We start from the raw sequence: 12506 nt of genomic DNA, 5'->3' as shown, positions 1-12506 counted from the left end.
GCCTCAGATCAGTCCTGCAGAAACTCTCCGTCCCCTCCAAGTCGCAGGGCCCAGGCCTTCTGCCAGATGCCTGCTTACCATTCCCAGCACCTCTGCTCACCCTGGATCTGCCACTCACTGCTTGCCTGCAATCCAGCTCAAGACTGCTGGGGACAGCCTGAAACCACTGCCCAACCCTCAGCAAAAACCCCTGTCTTTTGGGAAAGTTCAGATCTTATTTTTGGCTTCCCCAGCACCAAGTCATTCTGGTTTATCCCCATCGACTCCCCATGTTCCTGCATGGAGAAGGGCGGAGGGCAGCAGGGAGAACAGTTCTCACGCTGCTTTTGGAGATGGGGAAGAAGTGCGAGATGGTCTGGTCTCCCCAGCTAACCCACCCAATGGCCTGAGAAACATTTCAACCCACCTCCAACGAGAATCTCCAGCCCTGCCCTGTGAGCACCTCTCCCTCTCCCTCAGCCCAACACCATCATCCAGGCTGTGTCATTTCCTGCTCCACCTCACTTCCACACTAATATTAGTACATTTATTCAATGCTTTAATGCACACAGGCTGGAAGATGCTTAAGGAACTTTTCAAGAGGAGTATTATGAGGGGAGAAAATGGAGACCTGCATTTACGAGTGGGGTTATACAATATTGTGGCCCGTGATAGCAGGGCCCTGGTCCTAGTGACCCTGGAAGTCCCTTCTATTCCAGCCTCAGGTTCCTGGCCACAAAGCCCAAGTCCTCCTTTTCATGCGGATGCCCAAGTTGAAGCCCAAAGGGACCAGGAGTGTTAATAAGGACACCTCTGACCCCCAGGTGTTCACTTGAGAGTCCAAAATGCAAGCCACCGAGCTAAACCTGTGCTTCTTACAGTGCACATCCAACATCACACCCCCAGAGCAGCTCAGCAAAGCCACGAGAGATGCCAGAGATGGAGGATAATGTCCAAACATAAAGCTGCTCTGCCTAATATCCATTGTTTATGTTCTCTCCCCAGTTGTGATGCAAATGAACTGCTGAGCCGCCCAGCGAGAGAGCACCGGCTTCGCAATCACCTCGCTGAACGCGGTGGACTTTATGGGCCATATGTCAGACCACCATGGCACTGGTGTTACAGCAATGACGGGTTTGTCTCCCAGGTGTGGTCTGTCAATGAGATCTCACCACCCTCTAAGTCCTTCGAGGGCTGTGCCCTTCCTTGGTGTCAGCATATTGTGGGCACTGCCACTATTTGAGCAATAATAAACCAAAATGACTTGGAAGCCAGCTTAAATCATGAATAAAAACCACACTTCTACCTACAGCCACTCCTGTTCCATCTGTCTTCTCTCTTTTTTTTTTTTCTTTCTATCTCCATTGCGCTCGTTCATCCATCACAGAGCCCACTCCCAGGCTACATAAGGAATGAATTAATTCTGTTGTAAGGCAGCATGTGAATGAAGCCACTTCAAAAAGGTGAGGGAAGCTCATCGCCACTCTAAATGGCACCAACTTTCTAGTGTATTTGGAGAGAGCAAAACACGATTGATAGTGAAGAAAACAAAAGATCCCAAATGGCTTCAATGAGCAAACTGCAATTTTCAGTCAGTGTTGCTCGGGCTGTCGTCTCTCCAGGGGGCCTGGATCTGAGATGCGGGACTCCTGGGCTCCATTTCTGACTCTGCCGCTGGCTGTGATGCTGGGCACAGCGCTGCCCTGTGCACTGGTTTCCTCCTCCATAAATACATTATTATTTCCACTATAAATGCATTCCTTATCACAGCACTTTACCCATAATACGTGCTTTCCCAGGGCATCTTCAGTGCATTTACCCCCACAGCCTCCATGGGAGGTGGAAAATACTATTATCGCTTTCTTACAAGTCAAGAACTGAGCCGCAGAGATGAAGCGGCCTGAGGTTTCACAAGAAGGCATGCAAAGGGCAGAATTGAAACCAGATCTCCTACATCCTGGGCTAGTACCCGGCTACTGAACCATGCGTCCTCTTTGCTTTGAACATACTTAGATAAAGAAAGCAACCAAAATAAGCACGTGTTATTATTGATGTTAAAAAAAAAAAAAAAATGGCTTCAGGAAGGCCAGCGTCAGGTGTGCTTGATCAATGGTAAGGCACTGTAAGAGGCGTTCAGGAGTCACTCAAGATGGCTTTATGATATCACTCTTTCCTTTTAATGACTAATGATTCATTGAAGCTTTTACTACCAGGGCATGAAAGCCCTGCCTTGTATCCATGCCAAAGACTGCCCTCGGTGCATTCAGTTGTAAATGGGTGCCTGGCCACTTTGGCTGTGGAAGGCAAAGGTATCAGGACAGGGTGATAGTTGCATCCTTGTGTGCTGCTGGCTTTAGGCACTGCAGGCACCATTCTGACTGTATCAACCATTAGACCCTGGAGGACCTTTAACTTTCTCAACCATCATGCAGCTGCTGAGAGCCACAGCATGAAGATGCAGTGTAGGAGCGGGGCTGGTTCTAGGGGTGCAGTTTGGGGTTTCACAGCCAAGAAAAGAGGTGCCCGTACTCCTTATTTGTTGTCCTGGAGTGATAATTCAGATAGGAACCAGGGGATGAGGATGAAGATGTGGCCTGAGCTTCCTGCCTGCAGCCTTCTGCAGTGCTTTGCTCCTTGGACCAATGAGCAGGTTTAGATAGTAATTAAAGCATCTCCTCCCCAACCCAGATCTTTGTGAAAAGCATCAGCTTGGAGATCCATGGAGAATAACAGAGCCAGACAGTGTGTAATCCAAGCATCCCCTCCATCAAATGGGCACTAAAGTGCTTTTGAAAAGCAGCGGGGCTCAGGCAATGCATGAAGCTACAGCGAAATAAGCGTTTTTGCCCTTCACAGCACCTGGTCACAATCTCCCCTTATCACATCGACATGCTCCTGTGTCCCCAGGATCGGCATTCTTACAGGCTGTTATTTTTGTGTATTTTATTTAACTTCCTTCTTAAAGCTCCAGAGGCAGAAAAAAAAACCCTGGAGGACAAGCAGCAGCTCGTTACCTGTCTGGGGAAGGGGCGTGCGAGACTCAGGGCATCACAGAGCCATTCCCTTCCACACTGAAGTCCCAAGCAAGAACAGCCCCAAGATGCAGATGGGAAAATGGTTCAAGGCAAGCAGGAACAGGAGCTGGGTCCTGACCACAACATTGGGAAGGACCCAGCCTATATATGCACCTCATCCCCTGCCCAAATCTTGAACAAAAGATGATGGTACCAAGAAGCTTGCAGATGTTAGGTTAGTGTTGCTCCCAGTTCCCTTCACTGTTCCCTCTGCACTGTCAATTAGCACAAAAGGATAAGGGTAACACTAACATGGCTTGAGGGTAACCAGCAAACTTGCCCATCCCTCTGTCCATCTGATGGCACATAACCATTGAGCAAGGCCTAAGGTACGTTGCGTCCAACCTTGGCTAAGTGATTGCTCTCATGGTGCAACAGTGGCCACATATGCAGCAGGCAGGCCCAGTGCCAGGCAGGATGCTCAGGAAGGGCATGCAAGGACTCTGCAGATAGACCTGCTGGGGGCATTGCTCCCAGCTGAGACCTAATGCCAGCTGGAGCCCCAGAGCCCAGAGGGACCTGCCCAGGATCCCAGCCCAGCACTGCTGGATAGTTTTAGGGACAGGAGTCAGTTTTCCCCATGGCCAGGGCTCAGTTCCCTCTCCTGGCACAGGCTGCAGCTCACGATAGCCGAACGATCCAGTACTCTCCCTTCCCCTTCCCATCTGGTTCTTTTCCTTCTTCCAGCTGTTCCTGTTTTTATCGAGCCCATAGATGGGAACCCCTTCTCCCCACCGTGAAGGAAACGCTGATGGTCAGAGCAAGCTACATGCCTTGCATGCCTTTGGCTGCAGCAGCAAAAGCAGGCGGAGGATAAAAACCCAGCAAAGTCTGGAAACTTCCCCCTTCCTCTGGCAACATTCAAAACCCAGAGATGCTCCCCCCTTGCTCACTTGTGCTCTCTTTGAAGCATCTCTCTCTCTCTCGCTCTGTGATGTGCCAGGGAGGGAGGGGAGGGGATCCCCAGGGGGACAGGAAACAGCACTTGCCTCAGAAAAGATGTAAAAATAATTAAGCACATACGAGGTAATTTTGTCTCTCAAGATCCTTAATCCCCATTACATGGCAGCTCAGGAGGCAGGGCCTTCTCCTCCAGGAAGATGAAAAGCTTCCGCCTTCCAGCAAGGGGAGGCGATGCTTTTGGTCTCTCTCTGTCTTCCTTCAGATCCCGAGTCTCGGGTCTCAAGGCTTCCCTCGGAGAGGTGGGAGGTTGCTCACATGCTGCTGTCACAGCATCCTCCCTGCTCAGCAGCAGTGGTGTACCACAGGCTGGCTCCTTTGCAACACCCCTCTGCCACGGCGCATGGAGGGGAGCTCCATCTGACTTCCTCCTCTGTGCCTCCGTTTCCCCTCACCACTCCCTGGGAGAGCTGGAAATCATAACTCATTAGGTTATGGGCAGTTTACTGAGGCAGCTGCCCACCTGGTAGGGCATGTAGCTGTCCACGGGGGAAGGAGAGGCGCTGTGGAAATGGAGAGACTGCAGCAGACCCTGGGTCTCCAGTCACTCCATGTTCAGCCTCTCCCAGGCCCCACGGGGATTTCAGAAAGTGCTGCTCAGAGAGAAGTTCCCTCTCATGGAGCCATTTGCTCTTTTGAAATCTGGATTCAGTCTGTTTCCAAATAACCCCAAATATCCCCAAACTCTCTGGGCTCCTCTGCCAGAGAGCTGGGTGGTGGGTGGGTCAGATGGCTTGGCCAAGGCCACAAAGGGAGTCAGTGGCAAGGGAGAGAACAGGACTGCGGAGTGCTGCCCTGTCATCCTGGCTGCTGTCGGTCCACACAGCACGTAGTTACCCCTTGACATGTCTGGCATGCCGTGAAAAACCCAGGATGGTACCGGCCAGCACAGGCATGGCCCGGTGCCATGGGTGATAAGAGGTGAGGGGCTTGTCACCAGGGGGAGGGAGGCACTGGGCCGTAGCTGGTCCATGCCACTCTTGTTGCCTCTCATGCAAACCGCTGGGGTTCCAGAGGGCCGAGCCGAGGCAGGCAGATTGCTGCAACTCAGCAGGACACAGAAGAAATGAATAATATTAATTAGAACTAGAAAGAGCTGAGTGCAATTAGCTACCTGATTGCTGCTTTCATTGCAGTTATTGGGGGGGATCCCAGTGTTGTACAATCTAGGGGGGAAGCTGGGCCTGGCTCCGTGCTCCCCACAGCTAACATAAGGGTGCACCCTGTCTTCCCTGGCGAGTGGCTGGGCTAGTGGGGCCTTTGGCTGTGAAAGTGTCTCTCTCTGTGTTTCACCCACAGCCTTTAGCCACCTCCTCTGACGGCCAAGATGGCAAGGTCCTGGCATCTACACAGAGGAAATCCACTCCCCAACAGCCTGAACAGTTTTTAAACCAACTAATGGAAATGGGAGTTCAAATAAACTGGAGCCATAGCACTGTCCAGGCTCCACGCAGCCCTGGACAGTTTGAGCACTTCCCAAGCCTCTGCAGATTCTCAAACCAGTTCCTTAAAACTGATCCAGGACATGAGAGGCCTGGTATGGGCTCTGGATCCTGCTCACCTTAAAATCAACTTAGATAAATTAGCTGAGAAGGCAGCCAGCACTTCAGGGTGGGGGACTGAACAGACCAGGCTAGATCCTGCATGGAGAGAGTTGGCCCCATGTGCCCTGCTAAGCTGTGGAAGAGAGGAGAGTTTCCAAGAGTAGGCTGGCAAGTCAGCTCCACCTTCCCAGGACAGCACAGACCATCACGCTATGAATAATCAGCTAAACTAGCCCACTGCTGGCGGCAGAAGTGTCGCGGCTCGGATTTATTTCTGTGATTATCACGCTGTATTGTTATTTACTAGGATTAATTAAAGGCCGGGATGGGAGCTACTCTTTCCCATTCAGGCACAGCCCTATTGACTTCACAGACTCCCCAGCTGTTGCTGTGCACTGGGAGTGTGATGTTCACGATCGATCCCTGCCGAGTGCTGGGGACACGGGCCAGACTGGCACCTTGAGAGACTGAACACTCCTCTGTGTACCCACGGAGCATGAGCAGGGACGTGACAAGCTTCCCACGTACGTGGCTCTGCCAGTGCCCAGATGCCTCTTCCTATCTGAAATAGCAATGCTACAGCTCCCTGCTGGCTTCAGCCTCAGAGCTACCAAGAAAAAGAGCCTGGGAGGGAGAGCACGAGGGAGAGACAGACAGACAGATGACCACCCACATTACAATCCTCAAAGCTTCCCTCTTTTTGCAGTGCTGTACCAGCCAGGATGGGGTATCCGGTGGATATATAATGCACCATCAGTAATCTGTGGCAGGACAGCAATGCGCCAGCAGGTTTATGCAGGCATCTACAAAGCATGTTTAAGATGCCAGAGGTTATTTCATTAACTAGTCTGGCGAGACTCTGTTCATCATCATAATTTCCCTTGAAGGAGCTGAGCTAGAAGCCACCACAGCCCATATATCTACCAGAAACATATGGGGGGGAGAAAAGGAGCAGAGCCCTAGACACAAATTAAATTGAATTAGACGTGTATATAGTTCACAGACCACAGAAGATGGGAACAGACCAAGGACAGAGGTCTCATCCAGACCCATGGACTCCTGCTTCCTGCCCCGACATCACCTGCATCCTTGTTTCACCCTGCACCGGCCCCTCTCTCCAGATCTCTCGTCACTACTGGGGAGCGAGGCTGGGGAGTGGTGACAGCCAGCGCACGGGGCTGCAAAGCCAAGGGGTCTCCTGCAGAGCTGCATGCAGTAATTTTCAGCCTTAATGGCTCAGTTGGCTTAGAAATGGACACCCCAGAAACCCTTGGCTGCCTTTAGCCTAACAGGAGGAGCTTGACAGTGGAGGTAAGTCTTCTCCACTAATAAATAACAAGCCTGGCCATCACAGTCTGGGTTGTAGCTTCCCCTTGCTGTGTCAGGTACATACAACACTTGCTGCCACCCCCCCCCCAGCTCACACACAGGCAACTGCAATCAGTCAGAAGAGGGGCTGTAGATGGCTTGCTGTTTCCACTCTACCTGTACTCTATAATCTCCATCTATAATGCAATTTGTGATGTACAGCCCTACTGGACACGTGTGCACACACGCCATACACACACAGAATCTGCATACCTAAACCCATGGTACGTGATTACTTCAGACATGCACACGTGCACACAGTATACCTCTTGTTGTTGTGGGCACCTAGATGTTTAGGATTGTGAATCCAAAAAGATGACAAAGCCGGTAGGGAAACACAAATACCCCGAATGAGGGACTAACCTTAGAGGGATGGGGTGAGAAGGGGAATGCCAATAGGTTACAGGAAATACACACTGCACATACATATAAACCCGCACTGCATATGCTGTGCACACGTACATACAACAAACATCACTGCTTCATGCAAGCATACACAGAGTGTGGGTATAGTATACACAGAAGGAGCTTGCACACTCGCTGTACAAATGTTCAGCACTCAATACAGGCTTTGTTCACATCCACATGTACACAAAACACAAGTGGTGCACACATTTCTAACAATTATCCTGACACACTTTTAGCTTCTCTCATTCCTTGGAGTTTCAGACCAGCACTCCCCGTGCCTGAAGAAGGCTGACTGCATTCAAAAGCTTGCTAAGAACTTTTTTCCAACTACTCAGCTGGTCTAATAAAAGATATCACATCCACTCAAAGAAACTTGCCTGCCTATGTCCTAAAACGAACATGGCTACAACCAAAAACCCAGTAACAATTATCCTGCTGCTTGTCTAAGTACATTTGCAGCATATTCTGCTGCTCCTGGGAACAGGCAGGGACATAGCCCATGAAAAGGAAATCCCAAGATACTTCCTAGCCAGCAATAGCTGGGAAGCACAGCAGAAGCCCATGAAAACCCCTGATCTTGAAAGATCTCCAGACCACAGAGATTTGGAAAAATCCTCCTCTCCAGCTCCTCAGTCCTTTTCTCTGCCCCTCAGGATCCCCACATGCTTGCATTTCACACCTTGCTAATTAATACAGCGGCTGAGAACCATTTATTTGATTGTTCAGACTATAATGTGTGGGCTTGGATGGACAAGGCCTGAGACCTCAACCACACGAGTCAAGCAAAAGTTAGCGGACTGAGGAAGGGGGTGAAATTCAATGGTGTGTGTTATGCAGGTCGGACAGGATGATCTACTGGCCACTTCTGGCATTAAAATCTATCATTCTAGGCACAGAGAAAGCCCTGATGGATGAACAATAAATCAAAGGCGGGAGACTCACAAGATATCCCAGAGGGAAAGATGCAGTGAGCAACAGAATGAAGTATTGGGGAAAAAGTAGTGATAAGACAGAGCTGGTTCCTTTTTCCCTCTCCATTTCCCACTGCCACCTTGCCCCAAAATCCCCGGGTCACTGTTGATGTACACCCACGTACAGGAAGGACGATCAGGCTCAGCACACGTGTCCTGCGTTCAAGGAGACATGAGTCACAGCGGAGGAAGAACGGGGGCTGTGCCTCCGCACTACTGTCTGAAGCAGCAGGCTATCAGCCCTCTCTGGATGGCACATGACGGAGGCAGCTCGCTTACTACCTGGCACCTCTGATAAGCTTTGACTTTGGCTCTGTCACCGAGCAGTTTGGAGACCTGCTCCTGCTAATGGGAGCGAGGAGGAACTGATGCATCCCATGGGCGTGGGGCACCGGGGAGTCTTGTTACAGGGTGGAAGCAATCTCGGGTTTGGCCCCTTTGGTAGCAAACCCACAGGATGCTTGGCACACCCTGACTGGGTCTGCACCTGCCGTCCTGTATCTCAACCCCCAGCCACTGCAGCCCCCCCAACCTCCTTCGTCCTTGTCACAGACACAGAATTTGAGATGAAGCTGTAAAATTTGCTGACGGCCAGACTTGCCTGTGCAGCCCTCAAACAGACCCTGGCGTGATATATGATGCTGACCCTCAGGAGCTGGCACTGCCTCCGTGCAAAGGTAGAAAGAGACAGCCCAGCAGAGGTAAGAGGGGAAAAATGAAGAAAAGACAATCTAGAGAAGAATGAAAAATGGGGCAAAAGGAGGAGATGGACAGAGAGCATTGGGGGTACAAGACTGCATGGCGGGGGGGGACCTGCCTCCTCTGTGCTGGAGCTGCTGGAACTCCAGCTGGAGCAGCAGGAGACCTGGCAGGTAGGGAGGGCACCCTGCAGACACAGCATCCACCTCAGACCTCCTCTTCTCTGCACTCGGAGGGTTTCCAACACCGGCAGGGCTGGCGCGGCACACTCAGATCAGCCAGTTCCCAGTTCTGGTCAAATTCATACCGAGATACTCAAGCACCGAGAATAAAAGGCCTGCATAGCTCCCCCCAGAATATCCTCACCCCCATTCCTGCCCATGAGTCTGGAAGATGTGACCATATTTAACGAGTTTCACTCAAATGGGCCACTGCGGGCGGCATCAGCTGCCATTCAAGCCTGCTCTTTCTTCTGCTTCCCCCTTCCTCCTCCTCTGCCAGCCGGATGGCTCTCCCTTTGCCCTTCCCTCCAGGCTGGAGGAGCAGAGAAGCGACATCCAGGAGGAGACGCTTCCCTGATTGTTATTAATTGCATTGTGGCAGTGAGAAGGGAGAGAGTGGGAGTTGGGGCTCCTGGGTTTCATTCCTCACCCGGGATGGGAGCTAGGACCAAAAATAAGGAGCAGATTTCTGGGCCTTGTCCCCAGTCCTGAGAAAGCAGTGTGGCCTGGTGGCTACTGCCAATGGGTCTGCGAGGCAGAACCCTGAGACCTGATTCCTGACTTCGCCACTGACTTGTGAGATGCCCTTGGGCAAATCACTTCATCTTCCCACCCCTCCCATTCCCCCTGGTAAAACACAGCTAAAATACTGTGAGCTTTCATTCTACAGGGTGTTGGGAGGGCATGTCAATGCCTGTTTGTAAAGTACCAGCGTTGCTCGGGTGAGAGTTTATCCACACAAATGATATGCATGAACTGCATTCATAATCTGGATCCAGCTCTCCAAGCCCCACCCTGCTCCGAGGGGTCCATTGCCTGGGAATCGCGGAGCTGCAAACAACTCCTGGCACACAGCTCGTGACATGCCACGGAAACAAGGACAGAGGAGCCAAGAGAAAAAGGAGGAGGGAAAAAAACATGAGTTAAGAGCGTCAATGTTTCTTTCCAGCGTCGCCCTCCCAAGAGCCCCTCCGGATCCCAGAGCAGGGGGAGGTTACATGGGAGGCGTGGAGCCTTCAAACACCTCCCACCACTTCCTGAGCAGCAATGTTTGGGGGGTGGCCCAAGAGACAGACACCCAGAGAGCTGAGTGGCTTGGAGTCCAGCCTGCAGCCTGGGAAGCATCAGCCTGTTTTGGGAATAGGTAGGAGGCGAGCTGCGGGCTCAGGGATGCTAAATGCCTCTTTCATGGGCACCCAGCAAGCCAGTGGCAGAGCCCAGGCCTCCTTCTCATCTGTAGGCCCAGGCTCTAACCTCTAGGCAATGCTCCATCCTGCACAGCAAGTGGATGAATGGAACTGGCAGCTCTAGGGCAGGCTAAAGGAGCAGGCCGAGAGCATTGTGAAGGGGAGGCTCTCCCAGTGCCTTTAGTGGTGCCGGTGGTTGGTGCTTTCCTTCCACAAAGGCTTGTGAGCTGCTGCCCCCTGCATTCAGCTCCGGCACGTGCTGCAGAGGCCGGCAGATGTGCAGATGTGGCAGTGAAGGCTGAGCCAGGCGGCTCGCAGGACCGCTTGCCCGCAGCGCTCGTCTCCTTCCAGCAGCAAGCGCGTGTGGGTGCGTGCACGTCACCAGGCATTAGGAGGCTAATTCCGGGTAGCTGTGTGACAGGCTCTGAAATTGGAGAATTTCTGAGCGGTGGGAGATTAAGTCCCTTCAAAAGGAGCCCTGGCTAAGGAGCTCACGCTTGCTAAACCCTCACGTCTGAGTCACGGGAAGCAAACGGCAAAGACGACAGGTTCGGATGCAGCGGTTGGGGACTGCGAGGCTGGGCGGGTCTTTATCGCTCTGCAAGCGGCAGACTTGCAGCCCTTCCCCAAGTCCCTGGGCCACATCCCGGCTTCTCCTTTCCCTTCCACTTTCACTCATAGAGCCTTTAATAACAGCAATGCTTTGGGCATTGACTGCATCTTCCTCCTGGGGATCTCAAAAGAGTTTTACAGAATATGACTCGATCTTCCATCAAGTACGGCATTATCTAAGCTGCACTGGAGCAGACCTGTTGGTGCATCTCATCCAGGATCCTGTCCCTGCAGGTGGCCATGGCCTGGATGACTGCAGGGGATCCCAGACTTTGCTCTAGGGTGTCCTCGTGAGGTGACCGACTGCGAGGCTTTCCAGAGAGGCTGCAGCTGTGCATGGATACCTCCACTCAGCCCTGGGAGAGCTCCAGCTAGAGATGAGCTCCTGCTTTGAAGCATGAGGGTGAAAGGAACTTGTGCATGTTCTTCTTATTTCTGCTTAAATCATTTCTATTTCTGTAGTGCATGTAGGATCCTCTCAGGATCCAGGCTCCATTGTGCTGCAGGCAAAGCACCCGTCCAACAGAAGTCAGTGCCTGCCCCAGGGCACAGCTAATGCAAATAAGAGTCTTAATCAGAGAGCGCTAGAGCCACACTCCAGGCCAGACCCATACTTGGCTGGCCCAGAACCCTGCCCCTGCTCGGTACTAGCAGCAGAGGCTTCAAGAGGAGGTTTGAGAAACCCTCCAAGTGCAAGTAAGGGGCAATGCAGCTCCAGGAAGTGTTTGGTCAAATCTCTAATAATCAGTCAGGTTTAAGCCAAGGGACATGAAGGGTATTCTCCCTTCCAGAAGCTTTATCCACCACAGTCCATGGCATTGTTGAAATGCAAATGTCCTTTCTGGCCTTGGCTTCCTCCCATGGCAGTGATTGCTGAAGTCTAACTATGCGCTAGCCTAGCAGTGGTGGTATATGCCCCCGTCTGGCCCAAGCCTCCGGGATGACACAGTGAAGAATAGAAGCTCCTTATCTCCCTTCCTTGGACCATCCCTAACATTTCTCCTTTGGTTTGGGATTGTTTGCATTTGTATGCTAGAAATAGAAACAACCCCCTGTCCTCTCCTGCCTGCAGGGGTAGCAACCATGCCCTGTTTGGAGGAAGAAGCAAAGGAAGAAGAAAGAGACCTTAAGTACCTCCACTTCACTTACAGGGCCCAGGGCTGGGCCACTTGCTGCCAAACCTTCTCTGAGAGAGCCAAAGCAATTGATATTGAAATATTAGGAGCCAGCAAACTGGCTTAGGGAAACTGGGAACTGTTAGCACTTGCTCTCCATGCCCTAGAGCGGTGCCATTAGGCAGGCAGCATCAGGAGCTGGTCTGAGCTCTGCCAAGAGTCTGAGCTATTATGAAAGGGTATCTTAGTGTTCAACAGATATTAATCCAAAATCCTGGAGTCCCAAAGGTCTGAGCTATAGAAAGGTTTCTCAGTGCTATGTGGTGGGTGCAGAGATTCCACCTCAGTAAAACAGCCGGGTATTCATA

The 12506-nt window shown here is 51.7% G+C and overlaps 1 protein-coding gene across 7 annotated transcripts in view; it reads right to left on the bottom strand.

Annotated features, from left to right (window-relative positions):
- The window catches only part of NTM (neurotrimin), a 624942-nt gene that overhangs the window by 124281 nt on the left and 488155 nt on the right, over positions 1–12506 (bottom strand). The gene's annotated exons all lie outside the window — the stretch shown is intronic.

Source organism: Crocodylus porosus, unplaced genomic scaffold (assembly GCF_001723895.1).
Source record: "Crocodylus porosus isolate Cpor-Errol unplaced genomic scaffold, CroPor_comp1, whole genome shotgun sequence".
Taxonomy (NCBI): Eukaryota; Metazoa; Chordata; order Crocodylia; family Crocodylidae; genus Crocodylus; species Crocodylus porosus.
The sequence above is the reverse complement of the archived record's forward strand: the minus strand, read 5'-3'. Positions and strand labels throughout refer to the sequence as shown.